The 19,150-nt window shown below is 38.3% G+C and overlaps 1 protein-coding gene across 3 annotated transcripts in view; it reads left to right on the top strand.

The window, feature by feature from the left end:
- Nucleotides 1–19,150, top strand: part of LOC108149525 (insulin-like growth factor-binding protein complex acid labile subunit) — a 51,846-nt gene that overhangs the window by 11,898 nt on the left and 20,798 nt on the right. For 2 of the 3 annotated variants that reach the window (XM_017277156.2, XM_041710485.1), the window contains exons 2-3: nucleotides 3,024–3,067; nucleotides 10,561–10,581. The gene's annotated coding sequence lies outside the window, so the exon portion shown is untranslated. The remainder of the gene's footprint in view (nucleotides 1–3,023; nucleotides 3,068–10,560; nucleotides 10,582–19,150) is intronic. The other variant, XM_041710486.1, reaches the window with a different exon arrangement.

Below are 19,150 nucleotides of genomic sequence, written 5' to 3'. Positions count from 1 at the left end.
CGGAAATTGAGCGCTGAATTTTGGGCAAACTTCTATTTGGGTCACACAAACAAACAAGCAAATTGATTGCGGAATCACTCCCTCTGACTCCTGTAATATATACCATGTATCAAAATTTAATTTCAATTCAAGCCGCTGATTAGCATTCGATTTGCATATTTGCTTGGCAGCTTACTAAATTAAAAAGTTTTAGTTTAAGGCCAGACTAAATTAAATGTTTATTTAAACATCCCTAATTTTTTGCTGAACTTATGCTCGCTAAACAAGACAAACAAAGCAAATGTGGAAATATGCAAGAGTATTATTTACAAAAGATTCTACAATCAAGTAAAACACAACAGATAGGAATCCTTAATTATAAAAATGTATTTTTTTATTGTGCACTCAGATTTAAGCTAAAACAAATGTGCATAACTTTAACTACAATAAAGTTATTCATAAAACTTTTATGCAATAACTGCTATTCCTTTTAACAGTTGATAACACTAAATATCCCCCACATCCATTTCGATTAAATCGATTGCTCATTTTGGCTAATAATGCATATGATGTTTTCGGCAAACTTTGTTTTTTTTGTTTTTTCAAGTCGACAACATATTTGCAAAAACTCGAAAATCCAATTCGATTTCAGACCATTAGTGCCGCCGCTTGAAAGTGCCGAGTGAGAGGCAGAAAAAGTTTTGTTTTCACGCTTCGGCATTAAAAGAAAACAGTTGGGCCAAAAATAACCGAGAAAGAATCGCCGAACTTTTGCAGTTTTGTCTGCAGTGCCCCCATTCGCCCCTTGAACCACTGGCACTTATTCCTTTCAATTTTTTGTACCCCTCCACACGTTGGCATTTTTCAACTTTGCCAGCTTTTTTCTGATTTTCATTGTTTGTTTGTTTGGCGGCGAAAAATTAAAGGAAAATAGCAGCTAATGAAATAGAAATAAGCGAACGTTGACTCTGAAAATCGCAATGTGTGCCACATATGTGAACGGTTTTCAGTTTTTTGCAAGACCCTCACATGACATTGTGGCTATTAAATATATTCTTGATCGACAGAGAATGAAACTTTGGCCAGGCAAAGTTTTTAACTGCTTTGAAATTAGAGTTTGGAATGCGAGAATATTTTTTTAATAAAAGATCCTTGCAATTTGTTGATGTAATCCCTAAAGTGGTAATGTATATTTGCACCAACTTTTTGTGGGAAGGTCCACAAGGGCGTTTTGCTTTTAAGATTTTAAACTAAAACCTCTAATCCGGCTGAAACTTTTCGCCCACATAAATATGCAGCAGTTTTTGGCTTTTGCATTTCGTCCAAAACCACAAGTCGCCCCTTATTCGCTCTCCTTGTACGCACTGTTATTTAATTTAATTAAAAATATCTCTTTCGGGCTTCGTGTTTGCCAAAAAAGTTTGCACTGCTCGGTATAAAAAAATATGACTAACGATGTGCAGGAGTGCCACGCCAACGCCACCGCCCACGTCCGGAGGACACGCCCCCACTTCTAAGCTCTGGCAGAAATCCTGGACTGGGAGATTCTGGACACAGGGGCCCGAGATTGGGGGTATCCACGTGCCATCGCCGGCTTTTGTTGCTGTGCCCCAGTGGGTCATGTGGGTCAAGTGGTTGGCCAAGTGGAGAGAGTGGGCGGGGTCGTCCCTGTTGTCCTGCCACGGGTTAAGTGGCTTTTAATGAAAGTTAGCATCCGCTTTAATGCAACTCGTTGCCGAGAGTCGTGTTGCCGAGACCAGAAGTCGGATCATCAAGTACTTTCGCCCAGACGAAACTAAAAGCTATCGGCTCAAGTAGCTCGGTGAAGAAATTAAAGAAACTTAGCCGGTGCTCTTGGGTTTTATCACATTAATTGTTTCGACTATGGGGTTGCCGTGGCCACAATTTATCAAATTTATTGCACTCAACTTATGATCAAAGGGAAGGTCGCCCCGTTCTTTCCACGTCCTTTGCACTGCACTTTTTAATACAAATATTATTTCTGGTCTTTTGTTTATTTTGTAACCTTCGTTTTCCCTTTTTGCGAACTGTGAGCTTTCACTTTGGCTTTGCGTACTTTTTGCGGCATTTTTTCACTTCATTTCCTGACCCCCGTGCTTCCTGATCGGAATTCTGTATTTCCGGTACGTCCATTACGAATTTTAAATGCAATTCTGCTTTGTTGTGTCCCTGTGGCTCTTTGTCCTGTATTTATTTTGGCAAGCGGGCACAAAATTTGCAACTTTGAAGTATTGAAGAAAGTCGAAAAATATTTGCTCTCTTGGATAATTGTTTCGATTATTTAAAAATAAATTGAAAAGAAAGTAAGAAAAAAGTTTACTATTGCATAAAGAATTTGTTATAAAAAGTGCTAAGTACTTTGTGAAACTTATAAACACAAGTCAATGAAAAAATGTAGTACAATACAATTCGTTTAAAAAAATGGAGCGATTAAATTTAAACTAATTTAGATAACAATTAATACTTGGCAATAAATACTCAGCTAAATAATATTTCGGTCAACTCCACTCCCCTCTTAAAGCCAGTGCCTTTTTTAAAATTAATTTGTTTGCATTTGGCACCTTTACACCACATTTAATAAACCCTGGCAGATTGCTATCTGCAACATTTGTCTTGCCTCCACCATTGTGGTCAGGGATTTTGCGGCTCTTTCGCTCCGTTTTCCCCAGTGGTAACGAATTCCCCACTGACTTTGGGGCTGCTTAGCATGCCTGTCGCCTAGGCTCAACGCTCAGTGATTTTAATTAACATTTCTGATTTTGCGGCTCACCATGACCCCATCTCTAATTCCCTGAATGTGTATGTGTGTCTTTATTAGCACACCTGTGTACAGGTTTCACACAGATCCTTTTCCCACGTGACTTTTGCCGCAACTTGGTCGGACGAACTAATTGAATTGCTACTTGCTTAATTAAGTAGATAGATAACTTGTCCCTGATTAAGATTTTGTCAACATTTAATACGCTTAATTCGACTTGATTAATGCATTTTAATCATCATATATATTTAACTCTCTATTGCAGACAGACGACTGAGTTGAAAGTTCAATAAACCCACACAAAAGAGAGTAAGTTTTGAAGGCAAATATTTGATTGTTCCCAACTTGTTTTGACATTCGAGGCAGATGCTTTCAATGTTTTGACAGTTGCACTCAGTTTGTAGTATTTATCATACCATCAATCGGGAGAATAATTCTGTTTTCATAATTTTATTTTGGAAATATTTTCGTGAAAGCTGCCAATTTCTTCGGCCCAAAAATGCCAACGGCTCTTGGCAAGAAAGTGGACGGCCAATAGAAGCTTGTTTCACAATATGCTGACCATGGCTCAAAGGCGGAAAATTCGATATGTGGAATGAAAGAAATGCTAACTGAAATCCAATATCAAAGAGCAAAATGACTGCAAGCTAAAACTACGACTGCCAATGTATTTTCCCGAATGGGTGGGTGGATTCGGGGTGTGTTCAACATCCTTAATCAAACAGAGGAGAACTCAAATTATGAGCATACACACATTCTCATAAAAACGTTGTGGAGACATATGCACAAAACTGGGCAACGAAATATGAGAGCTGAAATGGAATATTAGATAAATTGATCGACAAGGAAGTATTGTGTTGTTGGTCCTTTTTGTAAAAGAACTACACTAATAAAAACGGAATAGTAAAAATAAATATGTGACTATTAAACTCAAAAATTTATTTTAAATATTTAATGAAATAAATTAAATGCTTAATCAAAATGTTTAGTACCTTCTTCTTGAAATCATAAGATTTATTGCACAGTTAGGAAACATTAAGCCAAGTTATTAAGTTTAAATTTGTAGGCTATTAAAATTATCGTTAATTTTTTCTTGTTTTTATCATATGGTATCTAAAACAAATATACCCCATCTGGGGAACTTACCACTTTCTTGGCCCATTGCCTTACTAACTGATGATGTTGATAATGATAAGGAGGCCAGATAAGATTCGCCTGGGAAATGCCTTACACTGAATGGCAAAGGCGAAAATGGAGGAGACGACGAGGCGGCACAAAGAGCCGCCGGAAGAAGGAACATACATTATGAAAAGAAATTTTCATGCATGTGCATAAGGAAGCGGCGGATCCTTCCTTCGGACTGCTATCAGCTCAACGTCTTCGTAATTAATTTGATTTCATTCATTCGGGCCAAGGAAATGCGAAAAGGACCCAAAACGGGGCGAGTTGAATTAATTGAAAGGCAGTGAGTTACGCGAGAGCTGCACATTCATAATTTTTTCATCACGTCCGGGCCTTAAAGTCGGAGTAAACAGGACAATGAACTGGCTGCTTAACCGGTTCCTGAGAGTCTTGAAAGCTCCTGCCGTTGTCCTGCCGTTTTTGCTTTCTACAGGCTCGGCCGTGTCGACATTGGTAATAAAGCGCTCACTTGCATTTGTCCAGGATGCTGAGTGTCCATGTGTGTGTGTTTAACTTTGCAAGGCTGTGTGTATGAAGTGTGTGTGTCTATGTGAGAGTGCCAAGTGAGGCTGTCTGTGTGTGTGTGTGTGTGTCTGTGAGTGTGTGTGTGTGTGTGTGCTCGAATGAGGTTAAGAGCTTAATGAGTGCTGACAAGGCAACCTGTAGTTGACATATGACATTTTTATGTGCCTCGAAGCCTTCGCAACAAGGGTTTCCTATTAATACACATCCTTCTCGGAGCCCCCAAGATGGATCCTTCTGCCCCGCCCCCCGCACTCGGCCCAACTTTTGCTCCACGAGCACCTGCCCCAAGGTAAATGCTAAGGTTTTGACTTAATTAGTGCCGAGAGTTAGCTACGTTTTTATGCTAGTTTGCTCGTGTGTACCAAAATGCGTAGAAAATGTGGCACCATTTTCGGTCATTTAATTTTGGTATTTAGGGACTCCTCTGGAATGCTTGAGAAACAATAAGATGGGTCAGTAAATTGTGTGTGGAAATGCCATAAATGTGCCCTCGATGCTATTGTGAACTGAAAGGAATTTTAAAAAAGGTTGGCCTTCTTACTAAGGCATTAAATATTAGCTGTGCAATAATTGTTGCTTTTTACAACTCCCAAGTATGTATACTTATACTTTTATAATAGTTATGAAACTTTAAAATTTTTACTGAAAAATTGTTTTAAAAGATAATTTTAATTTTTATTTATTTATTCATTTATTTTCTATCCCGACAAGATATTTAAAACTCTACCAGATTAATTGACTCTTTTGGTTTATTTAGCTTGATTTTATTTGTCCAGATAGTCGCTCTCGTTTGACAATTAGTCAGAACAAGTCAACAAGTTATGCAGCTTGCACTTGCCACCCTGGCCAAACAACATGTAAACACAAATGCCGCAAATCCATCCCCCTATATCACCCACTATATCCCTTTATCTATGGCCATGCTGGCTGACCACTGGACCATTTTGTAGTTGGCCACGTTGTTTGGCATTGTTAACCACTCGTGGCCATTGTTTATTTGACTGCCGTTCCCATTGCCGTTGTTGATATTGCAAGCTGATGACATTAATTGTTACATTTCCAGTTTGCCAGCGCCGGTTTGCCAGTCGCTTGCGCTTTCAACGCCTGGCTGAGTACAAGTTTTTGCTTACCCTCATCAGGGAACTTCCATCTCGACCGGCTCCAATTTTTCGCCCAGATGGCATATCAGTTTCGTTAACGCGCTCTTGATTTATTAGCCCGACTTGGCAGCCCGCCGGCGGCATTAGTTTTTACGACGGAAGGGAGGCCTGTGCCAACTTAGACAGTTTTAATTAAATTTTAATTAATTATTCATAATGCAGTCGGATGCCGTCGTGGGTGAGGGTAGGTGTGAGAGTGAGGGTGCTTCATGTGCTGCCAAAAATGAATAGCCAGAAGTGTGTTGCATATTTTACAACGAACAAGAAGCTTTCCAAGGCCTGAGTTAGTGTCTGAATAAGTACTATGGAATTGTGGGGCTTAAGAAGATTAAAAAACTTTGTAACTCTTAACTAAAATTTAGAATTAAAACAGCAATAAAATCTACCTCAAAGTAAAGCATAAAAAGGCAATTTTAGAATAGGAATATTATTAATATTAATTCCGAAATATTCTTAAAAAAAAAATATAACAATTAAAAAACAACCTTGACTTGGTTTCGCTGCAGCACATAAATTAAGTATTGCAATTGTTGAGCGTGCAGTGGTCGCTAATTGAGTGCCAAATGCTCGAGTTCACAAGTCAATTACACGCACTGCACATCCCGCCGCCTTTGAGCAAATCATTTGACAGACAACCGGCAGCAGCAGCAAAAAAAAAATACATTAAACCGTACATCAAGTCAAGCAAAAACAGCAACGTACTCACGCAATATCAACAAGTTCATTAAAAAAGTTAGCACAAAATCAGCAGAAAAAGGCATCAAGCAGAGGACTGAAGCTCAAGCGAACGGAACCCCACAAATGTAACGCTTCACTAGAACTTGGCCAAATTGTTTCATTTTTTTTTAGCCCCTGACTATACTTTGTTATCTGCGAAGTCCCTGAATGTTTAAGCATTTTGCACACCTACAAAGCGAAGGGGAAAAAGCGGAAATGATGCGGCTCATTTGTGTGCGACCACAAAATGGTGGCAGAGGGAAAAGGAAATAAATGCAATGATTAACAGGGAGACAGCTGGAAAATTGCATGAAAGGAAAAATTGTAAGCGCAAGTCAATTTTTATTTAGCTTTGTAGTTCCCTATGTTTGGTTAGATTCACTTTGGTTTAAATGAATTGCATAGCAAAGACTAGATGTTTTTCTCTTTTGGGCTACAACATTTTCAATACTAAATAAGGATCGTAACGTACATTAGGTAATATAATTTTAAAGTTAAATGGTTATTCTTTTAATCAAATAGTAAAAGATTTTTTTATACATGGAAAGCTTGAAGGTTTAAGATATTATTTAAGAAAATAATAAGCATACCATAAACCATAACTGGAATATGTATTTTACATTTGAAAGGAAACCATTTGATTCGGTTGCCAATTTGTTCAAATTCCATGCCATCCATATCTATGCCATTTCCTGTTCGCTTACCAATTTACCAAACGTGGAAATACCTTTAACTGGATGGCGTTATGTTCCCGAATAAAAAGGAAATCATCTCACTGGGTGCAACCCCAATCGAAGTCAGCTTGAATAGCGTTTCAGGGATGTTAGCCAAAACCGGAAATGACTGTGCAATTGAATTGTGCGAAATACCATGGTTCGGATGCAAATGCAAGTTGACCTGCACATTTTGTTGCACCTTAATGGCGCCAGCCAAGTGTGTCGATGTCCGAGGTGCAAGTTTTAAGGGGAAAGGGAAATGGAAAGTGAAACCGTGAAAAGTTCAGTCCGACATTTGCTCTTTGTTATGCACATGCATTGTTAACGGGGATGAGCCCAGCGAACACCCTTTTTCCCCGTTCGCCGGAAGTTTGTGGTGGGAAATTTCATTTATGCTGACACTCGACTTGACTTGCCCTGCTAGTTCGCCTTTCCTTTCGCTGTTTGTTCGCCGCTTTCATTCGGAGGGTCGGGCTTAATTTGCTGCAAATAAATAATGGAAACAGACGTTGAGCTGGCCAGTTCGATTTGGCCTTGGCGCCCAATGAAGTTTATATTGTGTTCGAGTTGTGCACTTTTTCCATTTCCTCCCTTGGGCGGAGTGGCTTCACTGAGGGAAAAATTTCAATTTGTATTAAACACTTTACAAGGGTAGTTCTTAAAATTAATTGTGTTTTTGCAGATGATTAATCACTATTTAATAAGCAATGGAGGGTATATTTACAGTTGATTTCAACACTAAGACAAATATTAACAAATGTTTTTTTTAGTAAATTCTTTAGTTTAAGAAACAATTTATAGTCTAGTCCTTACACAAAAAATTTTTTTAATTTGTTTTATATACTCATTTGTGTGATTTTATCCAAAGTAGAGATATTGTTTCTTTATATTTTTAAAATAAGAATTTATAAAAGTGCACGGACGTTAGAACGGAAACGTGTTGACTGAGCAGCAGTCGGATGTCCAAGAGGAAAAAGGAAAAGCGCCGAGTGGAAAGAAGCCAAACAGATAGCGCTTTTCCTTCTGCCACACTTTTCCTTCCGTCTCTAACCTTGACTTCGTTTGGTCTTCAATGTTCGGTGTGACAATTTAATTGTTTTGTAATTGTTTAAACTTTGCAGAGAGTCCTGATTTATGGGCAAATTGATTGGGAGAAGAGTAGCCGCAATTGATAGGCAGCGAGTAAGTGTCATAAAAGTTGCAAGCACCTACTGCAATGCTGATTCGGAATTTGCATTTAAATGCACTTACGATTGTCTGAGGCCAGTAAAAGATCAGATTTGCTAGAGCTAGTAATTGCAAGTCGACAGTAAGTTGCTCGTTAATCGAATGGCAAGCTAAATAAGTTATGAGTACTATATCTGTGACATCTAATCGAGCATGCGTTGCAGTTGGATTTATTTCCAAAGTATTTTGCCAGCCATAAATCGCCATCGAAATGTGGGTTAATGTGTGCTTCAGAGTTGGCCTTTTAATTCCTCTTTTGTCCCGGCCATAAATCTTCTCTGGGCCAGGCAGGAAATGCAAGTGCAACATTTGTCTAGCCAACTTTTAGCCTGCCAGTCGAGTGAATGCAAATGTGCTGGCGATTTAGCTGTTTTATAGCCAATTCAAAATCAGAATTTTTTTTTTGATTTGTTTTATATACTCATTTGTGTGATTTTATCCAAAGTAGAGATATTGTTTCTTTATATTTTTAAAATAAGAATTTATAAAAGTGCACGGACGTTAGAACGGAAACGTGTTGACTGAGCAGCAGTCGGATGTCCAAGAGGGAAAAGGAAAAGCGCCGAGTGGAAAGAAGCCAAACAGATGTAAACTTATACTCAATTTTATTATTCAAAATATTTAAGTATTAATAGAAGAAAATCCAGCCAAATCAAAAATGTAGTTTATTTCAAGTTTGATTTAAAATCTATCTAACTTTTGCCTCCATATAGTAAATAACACCTTAGTCAAAAATATATTGCGGAAAAGAAACAACTAAAATACTGTAACGTTTAAATAAAATTTGTGTGAGACTAATTGATCTCAGCAATATAGTAGTCTAACAATAAATACAAATTTTAAAAAATCCACAACTTTCTTTGGCTTTTTTAATGTTTAAGCTATCTTAATCTTGCAGCACTAGGCTGCAAACACACGCCTAAGTACGTGTAGTGGTGGGAAAGTTTTGTAAAGGATTGCAGTGCGTGTAATTGCTTGGCAGGGAGCGAGCTTTAAGTCAACTTCATCAGCAGAATACGTTCGCCACCCACCTTGCACAAAAGTTTGCTGCCCTTAGTTGCTCAAATGAAGTTAGCAAAACTGATTAACTCTCGGCAGCTTCGCTTGATTCTCTTCTCGAGCTCTTGGCCCAGAATCCGGAGCCCAGAATCCAGGCTAACTAATTAAATTTCCCCAGCGCAGTGCAGCGTCCAATAAAATTTATACTCCCTTTCTCCATCTGCCTAACGATAGTTTGCGTAGCGGCAACATTTTGATGCCTAATATAATTTTAATGAAATATTTGCTGCATTTGCAGTTGCATTAAAACCCAATTGCATTCTGTCCGACAGTGTTGAAAGCTGACCTTAGCCCAAGGGGTGTCAGCATAAATCCTTACAGCCAGCCACGCCCATTTTTGGCCTTCATTTCGCTGGCTTTTAAATATATCGCTAGGATACTATGGCCAAGGGCTCATTCTTAACGCGTCAATGTCGCTGTCACACCATTTGGACCCTGTGTTTTAGTGTGGTTCTAGTTTCAGTGCATGCCATTTATACAAACACGTCCTCTGGCGGCGTTGCCAAGCGAATGCCACGCCCACAATGAGATAAACAAACGTGGCAGCCAGTTAGTCGCTTGGCCAATTCTGCGTTTAAAATGATAAATGGCAGGGATTTTTTGTTTGCAAAAGTCAGTTGTAGTTTCTTTAAAGTAATAAAAATATAAAAAAATATTTTTTTTTTTTTGATTTTGTACATCTAAATTGGAATCTTTATTCTACAACGTAAAATAGTATATTTCCTAAAAACATTTCGAATATTAAGCTACAAATGCCGTTTCTGCATCAACTCATTTCATTCAACTAACATCGAAATCCTTTTCCACTTCCGTAGTTAAATATAAAAAACTCTTTCCATGTCATTTTCATCTTTAGTTTAAATACAAGTCTCACTAGCCTTAGCAAACAAATTCTAGTAGTAGCTAGTATGTCATTGAAATTAATGTTTCTTTTACAAATTTCCCTCTCACTCAATGGCCCTTTCCCTGGGGCTCTTTGAGCGGTAGTGTTTACTAAGGTTATGCAGCTGAAAAGCTTGACATATGCCATTGAAATTGAGGCGTTGTCAAGGTGAGCCATATATATGTTATATTTCCAGGATCCCTCAAAAGGCACTTGAGCATTAGCCAAGGGGCTCACTTGCTTCGCATGTAGAGCTCTCTAGCTAATTAAAATAAAACCAACTTGGCCTGGAAAAAGTTTATTAATAAGTATGTTTCTTTTCTTTTCTTGCAGGACAGCGTAACTATAGCAAAGGTGAGTAATTTGGCATGCCTTTGACATGAAATAAGTATAAATATTGTGGTAAGAGGCAAGCAATTACGATCATATCAATTAGTACAAACATTTCAACTTGATTAGCATTTATCACAAAATTATGTAAGGACTTAATAATCTCCTCATCGTCTTATTGCTTTTCATTCTCTCATTTTCTTCGTAAAAATGATTTAGCATTTTTTTTTCTAACTAAGGGCCAGACTTCAATTTCAAACATAATTTACGCATTTTTCCTACTTGATAAAGTAGGCGCGTTTAATTAGTACCTAAATTTAATTTCTTGGCTGTTCAACCCAAAGACCAATTAGTGTCAATAATCAGCAAAGATTTTGCGCCCGCCTTTGCGTCTGTGATCCACTTTCCGCGCAATTATTTCCCAATTTATGAAATTGAAAACACTTTTTGATGACCCCATAAAATGGAACATAAAATTCCATAAACGCCGGCTGCTCCGCATGAATTTCGTTGCGAAATGGAAATATGGCATTTAGGAAAAAATTTCTAAAATCCATTTTTCGCTCTCTCTGTGTTTTTACTTGATTAATTTTTGCGGCTATAAAGAAAAATAATGAAATTTCTTTGGGGAAATAAAAACAGAACAAAAAGGTAGCTTTTCCCGTGGTTTCTGGGAAAAAGTAACAGAATCAAATTATACAAATTTGCATTTAGTGGGCGAGTGAATGTGCGGAAAAGTAGGCAGGAAAAAGTTTTTCCTACACGAATACATTTGCAGCCAGCTGGAAAAGTCTTCTGCGATGATGATGATGATGGCTTTTACTTTGTGTATTATTTTCTTTTCTAACTAAATTAAAAACTTTTTCGGGGCATCGGCATTCGATTATAATGAGCTTGTCATGCTGGTTGATGGCCGAATAAACGGAAAATAATAATATGTTTCTAAAACACAATATCCAGAGCAACAAATGAGTTGTGCAACAGTTTTTAATTGCCCACAAACAAAAGCAACCGTTTCAACATAACAGCAATACATTTCCACAAGTTTTCCCGCTCGGCATGTTTGATTAATGCGAATGTGCGGAAAACTGCACGGCAAATAATGAAAAATGACTGTTTGCCACAGACTGCTAAACAACTAAAAACGAGTTACACACAAACACACACACACAGTGGCCTGCTTTTGGGCGCTGTTAAATATAAAATTCTATGAATTTGTACGTACATCATTTGAAAATCGTAAAACTTGCAAGTGTTTTTCCCCTCATATATATAGTACACGAGTATATACCTACACTTGGTGTGTGCTGAGCGAGAGCTGTCATAAACAGGCGGAAAAGGTAAGCTGTCTGCGCCTTTTCACTGCCGAGTTCTGTTTTTATTATTTTTTTATTCGTGTGTAAAGAGCAGAGGCATACACACTTGCACAGCCACAAAAGACGCATCTTTATGTAATTATAATGCCCTGGCAAAATGCTGATGATCCTGCAATAGCCGTTGACGATGATTACTAAGTTATTTGCCTAAGTTTATGGCTGTGCAAAATGCAAAGGATTTTATACGCATCCGGGCCATGTGCACAAATTAATAATCTTCACTCAGGCAAATTAAATTTAAAATGAAATTGCCTCCAGCTGGGCTTGCACTAAATTGCGAGGCTTAGCCCAAATTTCTGAGCGATGTAACGAACGAAACTAGCTTACTGGAAGCTTTGCAAATTGCACCAACTCATGTGTTGGGTGCCGAGAACAAATAATAATTTGGGTTTGGCGCCAAAAACCAATAATGGGGCTCAACGGAAGGTTGACATGTAACGACATCGTGCCAGTGGCTAATGAAAGTCAGGGCTTGCACAGTCCCCATCAACTTTCACCTATCTGTCAGTCACTCTCGGCTCGTCTGCCAGTCATGCAAACGAATAAAAACGCTTTTATTGTAATCCGCAATGTCAAAATGCTGCAGCGGATGTTTAGTTAAATGTGCGGAGATGGGAAAACTCTTGGGGAAGGAGTGCTACCCTCCCCAAATATATATGTATATACTATACCTGAGCTTTATCGCATGCCACGCAGATGTTTGGGTACAGCCTTGAATTTCTCCCTTGCAAACTATAAAATGTACCTCCAGGCACACACACAACCCAAGGGGAAGAAAATGGTTTAAGGTCTATTGATTATCCATTGATAAATGGTGGACATTTTTTGCCTCGGTGAGAGTGACTCTGCCACTTCAGGTTAAATAGTTTAAGAATGTCTGCCACATTAAAAAACAATTTCCGCCAAATCACTTTCAGGTCGGGAAGGAAGAAAGGGAGGAAGTCATCGCGGACATGACTTGAAGAGAAATTTCAGCATAAAAGAAAGTATGACAGTAAAAGTAAGCAACACGCCTTATGTAACAAATCAAGTGCCAGAGGGTTTATTCTCCTCCGGTTTGGCGAATGCTTTATGTCAGTTGAAGGAGAAACATAAAGCTTATTGATTTTCAGGAGAGGTAAGAATTTTCGTGGGGTATTAAATTCAGTTAAAAGTTAGCAAGTTCTTGATATATGATATTTGCTTATTTGTTCTGTTTTGGGAATATTTGCTATGACAAACTTTTCAAGTAGTTCATTCAACTGTCTGCTAGACCCCACGATTTGGCTCATCCTGCGGCAAGAAAACAGCAGCGTAAAAATCTCAAAGAAATATTAATAAAAGATGAGCGACATTAGTGTCTTGGTTTCGTTCCCTCCCATTACAGTTTTCCACTACTCTCCCTCTCAGTCGCCGCTTTTTAGGATTTTTTGTAAATGTCCAACCCAAAACCGTAAAACGAAGAAGAAAACAACATTTTTACTACTACCTTTTTTTTTGCTTTTTTTTCGGCCAGCGTCTCTAACCTCGAGCATTCTGTTGACCTTTTTCGAAGCTGTTTGGCTTTGGATTTAGCCATTGGGTGCGAGCTGCTTTAAAGGGTCGACGAATGCAAAAAGAAAATGTCATAAATTTGTAACACTTTTGCGAGGGGATCCAGACAAGATGACGAGTTGGATGATAGAGAAGGGTATATGGTCCGGGGAAAGAGACAGCAGACGCCATGCTCTAACTGTTTTTGTTAGCAGCAGTGTTGTAAGGGCTGCGGTTTTAACCATTTTGAAAGTTCTAGAAAAACAGGAAAATCTAATAAAATGTTATATATTTTGTCTGTAATTTCTACAAAAGACTAAAAATAAAAATACAACTGTAAAATATTGTTGTATTTTAAAATTCATTTTTACCAGATCTTTATAGTGTATCTAATGACAAAGTTGTTTATGTATTTTTTTTTAGTTTCGAGTCAGTAAAAAACTAAAACTTGTAAAATAAGCCAAAACTTTTGATTACATTTTGTTTATTTACTTACCTAATTATGATAAAATATTTATCCTTAGTTGTAAAAGTTACGCCTTTTTCTTTTAGAATCATTAACATGATAAATCTATTTTAAAAGTGGGACTTTATAATTTAGTTACAAAGCACAAAATTTTTAAAATATTTTTATGGATAAGTCATTGCAACCATGTGTTCAGCTTCCGGATTTTCTGGTATACCCATTTTTCTCTGAGGTAATGACAACTCTGTTCAGGAGCGATGTCCTTGCGAGAACAGAAAGGCAAACAACAAAATGCGAAACTTGGCCTCCGGCACACAATTTGTCACACATACAGGGCACATAAATTATATATACACACGAGTCGAAAATGACTGGACTTTCTGGTTTTGGTTTCGGTTTCTGTTTCAGATACGGATTCGGATTCAGTTTCGCTTCTTGTGACGCATCCATGGGCCTGCTTTTTTGGCACACAGCATAGTTTGCTGGACCATTTGATTAATAAATTGTTTAGAACACAAACTTACTGACTTGTGGCTTATAAAATATGAATGCTAAAACTTTGCGGGCGGCAGCATCAAAGGCCAGACAGGAGTCGCAAATTAGTCATGCGCATATATGGCGAGTAATTTATGTTTGCGTTGATGTATGTGGCCCAAAGGCAGTCACATTTAACCCCAGTTAGCATTAGCAAGTTGCCCCATATGCTTTTCCGGCGAATTTCCATAACGAAACGAGGTTTGAGTCGGAAAAGCCAGCATGGGCATTCCCTTTTGGTCTGCACTGCGTATGCGTAATTTGATTTTTCGTTCCTTTTCCGTTTGGGCAATGATTTTTATGCCCTTACACATTTGTCGCTTTTCGAAAAAAGTTCTCTTTCCTCAGCTTTTTGTTTGGGTCGTCTTTTTGATTACATCTCAATCAATTGGTGGCAGTTTTATGTTTGCACATTTCAACATCTTTCGGCTCTTCAAAAGTTCATTTTTACGATGCCTGCGGTGATTCTGGTTGGCCCATGAAAATTTGTAAGCTTTTCCACTTCTTTCCTTTTTTTTCTGGATGTATGGCATTATTATTGTGTGAGAGTAAAAGTTTGTTTATATCGAATTAACATTTTATTGTATTTACGGAATCTCTTCCAACTTTGTATACATATTTAAAATTGATTTCGCAGTTTTTATGCCTGACTGAATACACTGAAATGGGTTGGACTTAAGAAAATATAATTTAAATCAGTAATAACTAAGCCAAAACCACCTCGGATTAAGCTTTAATGTCGAAAAGTTTCTTTCTAACTTAACTGCAAACTTAAAGAGCTATTTAAAAATTCCGTTTGAAATGCTGCCATTTGATTTGGTTACCGAAAAATAAAAATAACGTAAACAAAACGAAGCCTTGGGGCCCGGCGTCAGTCAGAATACAATTCAATTTTGTTTAGCAAAGAAATTCTCCTGGCCTGCTTTTCGGGGGGCCAGAAAGCTCACTGATCTGAAAAAAGGGCCAAGTTATTTTACAAAATTATATTTCATCCAGCAGAAGGCACGGAGAAGGCCCACAGACCAGTGAGTCGAGTGGCAGCATAATTTTCATTCAATTTCTTCCATTCGTTCAGCGTTTTGGCCAGGTTTTCGGACGGGATGCATTCATGGCTATTTGCCATCATTTGTGTGTTTATCCACTTAGAAATGAAGCGATTTGATTTGCCGGTAAATGAGGCATTTTCTGCAATCAGTTTGCATTGACTGGACTTCTAATTCCTCATACTCGTAGTTTAGCGAGCCAAGTTTCCACTTGTATTTGCAGCTTCATTAAATCGCGTTGTGGTCGCTCCAGTTATCCGCATCTCACTTTGACGGGAAGTGCACTTTTAGCACAAATTTCCTTTTCTTGTTGGCAGCCCCTTCCTTTGTTCTCGGGTTGCCAGGATGCAAGGATGTAGCTGATGAGATGACGAGGATGAGGATGAGAATAAGGATGCCGGCGGCCTGGTCGTTCCACTTTGCCAGCACTAAAGTGTTAAATCGCATAATAATGTCTCTCATGGCGCGCACTTCACTAAACTGCAAAGTTATTCCGCGGCTGCCTTTGGCATCGCTTGTTTCTCGCACTTTTCTTCGCAGCTAAGTTTCCTAAGGATAAGAAAAAAATGATGAAACTTTGCCAGGCATACCACACTCTCATATTAAAAAATTATAATTGTCACAACACTTTTCACTGTTTTTAAATTAAATTTTATAATGCTCCCACTAAGTACTCTAAAGTCGACCTTTTGCTTTTTCCCCAACCCTCACATGCTGCCGGTTTCTTTGTGCCTCGACTCTTTTATTTTCCTTTCCACTTTCGCATACTATGCGAATTTTCTCGCACTCTGAGGCATTTTCTTTTGGCCATGTGTTTGCTTTGTCATCCGAGGCTCAAGCTCGACTTAATTATATTTTGAGTTGACTGCTTGTATTAATACTCGCAGCACAAAAGCGAACTGGAAAATAAAAATTGTTTTCCCCCGACACTTGCAGAGAAAGTAAAAGTTTCGCCCAAAGCTTAATGACTAAATTGAGAGCAAGTTTGGCAGAGTTCTCAACACACATTAAAGGCAAATAATTTGCATACCCAGCCCGACAGCCAACAACTCGAAAGTATTTCACTAACTATTTGAGTGGCGCAGCGAAGGCAGAGCGAAGGCGGAGCGAAGGCGGCAAAATAAGAGGAAAAAGAGGCTTTAATTGTGGGGTCCTGTGCAAGAAAAATGGCTTGCAATAAATCTCGGCGACCACTCACGCAAACGGGGCCAGGCGGCAAAATGCGAGTATCCTTAAAGATAAGACCCACTACAGGCGCTTATCTGGGCGTGAATGCCATGATGCCAAATCCCTTGTCGGCAATTCGAAACATTTAAGCATGGAGTCGGCGACTGAGACTGAGAATCTCGGCTTCTCTTCCTGGCAACGCCCGGCAAAGTGGGCCTTTATTGAGCTCCTTGTTATGGCCACATGGCCAGCTCCTAATCTATAAAAAACCAACTCCCACATATGCGTGTGGCTGCGTCTGCACAGAGAACAATATATTTTTTTTTGTTGTACTATAAGCTAAAAAATCAGTTTCAAGGGCCTTAAACGTTTTATAAAATATGATCTTGGGATTGAAATCCATTAATTTTAATGTTACTTGCGGTAATTAAATTCTGACAAATATTTTTAGTAGCTTTTAATTGAAATAGAAAAAATGCGCTAAAGTAGTAGTTATTATTATTTTTCTCAGTGAGAGTGTTGGTGTAAAGGCGGAAGAAATATCCTGACAGCCTACTTCCAAACTGTTGCGCTGGCGTGGTAGATACATTTTCGCTGCTTGTTTCGGTTTCGAGGAACAGTACATTATGGGTATTAACTTAAAAGACACCACACACACTCACAGGTATTGTTCGACATGTGTCATGTGCCTTTGAGCCTGGTAATTTCGTTAGTAATAACATTTGAATTGCTTACACCGCACTTAGCCAATTTTTTGCTCTATCAACTCTCAAATATTAACCTTCAATTACCAAATGACAAAATCAGGTTGTGACAGCGTTCAACCGTGCGTATGGGCGAAAATGTTGCTGAATATAAATGGTTTTGGAAATGGAGACATCAAAGGGAAGCCTAATAAGGATATCCAATATTTGACAGAAAGGAACCGTTAATGCTTTTGAGACTAATTGATTGAAGGAGAGCCAAAATCCGCTTCAAGGACTTTTGCGGTTTCCCTTACATCGAAAATCATATATAATTAGCACAACGGCATTAGCTACTCATACACACTCGAAAGATTATTTGGATAGTCTGGCAAGTTGCTCTTAATGTCTAATCAAATATTGGAATAGTGGTTTTGCCTTTGCTTTTTCCGTCTGTTTGTGTAAACGATAAGCACATAATGTTGCTAAAGCTTAACATAAAAAATATGGCAAGTTTTTATTTAAATAAGCTAAGGGCTTCAAATCTTATACAAAACTAGTCAAACGTATTTATTTATCAACTCAAATACAATTGACACAATATTTGAATAGTCTGACAAGTGGCTCCTAATCAAGTATGAGGGCAGCGATGAAGTGCGACTCCGCTTTTGCTGTTTGTTTGCTGTTTAACAAACAGTACGGCCCACGAGGCGTATGCGCAATGCACAGACGTCAAAGTAAATTTTGCGAAATTCCGCTTGAATCGCGCACTGATGATGACAACGAACGAGAATGGTAGCGGGAAACGGAGAAACGAGGATTGGGTTGGGGAAAAACTTAAAATGGGGTGGAGTGGTGGTGCAGCTGGCGGGAAATGGGTCTCAAAAAAAGTCCTGTGTGACTCGGTTACATCGCAAATCGGTAAATTGCAAAAACATGTTGCCATCGCTGGTGTGAGCGAGGAGCGCCTTGATTGTGTTTTGGTTGGCAGTGTTCCCATAGCCGTTGAATGACTGATGAATGAGCTGAAGTGCAGGGCCCCCAAGTGTAAGACTTTGAGTATATGAGTTAACGTCGACGCTGGAAAGCAAGAAAAGCATGCAAACAATGCTGTTAAAATGGGCGGAGGTGGGCGGGGAAGGACGAAAAACTGGCAAAACTGGGAAAGTGGTAAGCGGAAAATGGGCAGTGGCAGGGACTGAGACACAGGACTCGTCGTCCTCAGAGATAGAGAAAGCAGAGAAGGCAGTGAGCGAGTCCTCTGTCAAGGATTTCTCACGTGCTTCTCTCTTCCAAGGCCCTGGCATGCCTTTTTGCTAATTAGAAAATATTTGCCCTGGAACAGCAGCTTTTTAAGTGAAAAATGATTCAGTACAAGCTTAAAGCACCAAATTTATAAAGCAATAAAAATTAGGGGAAGTAAAGTGAGAAAAGCATAGGTTTTAAATAAATTTTTTAATTGTGAAATAAAAATTGAGCTAGAAAATTAATATGAAACTAAATATTAAATTGCTTTAGGTTCGACTCAAATTTTAATTTTAATACACCCAAATAAAAATTGTCAGAAAAACTAAACTTTTGTTACATGAATTTTAATATATTGGTAATGTTAAAGTTCACAATAAAATGGGTATTAAATTAATAAAAGTAAATTTAACATTGCTTAATTTATCACTGATTTAGAGTCACTCTATTAAAAAAAAATATAACAATAACTAAAGTTTAAACTGTTATCGATGCAGTTTTGATGGTCTTTTATTATCTCCACTTTATGAGAATTTTTTAAACTTTGCCACATATATCAGAAACACC

This window comes from Drosophila elegans, unplaced genomic scaffold, assembly GCF_018152505.1.
Source record: "Drosophila elegans isolate 14027-0461.03 unplaced genomic scaffold, ASM1815250v1 contig_814, whole genome shotgun sequence".
In the NCBI taxonomy this organism is placed as follows: Eukaryota; Metazoa; Arthropoda; class Insecta; order Diptera; family Drosophilidae; genus Drosophila; species Drosophila elegans.
Note: the sequence above shows the minus strand (reverse complement) of the source record. Positions and strands in the feature narration are given on the sequence as shown.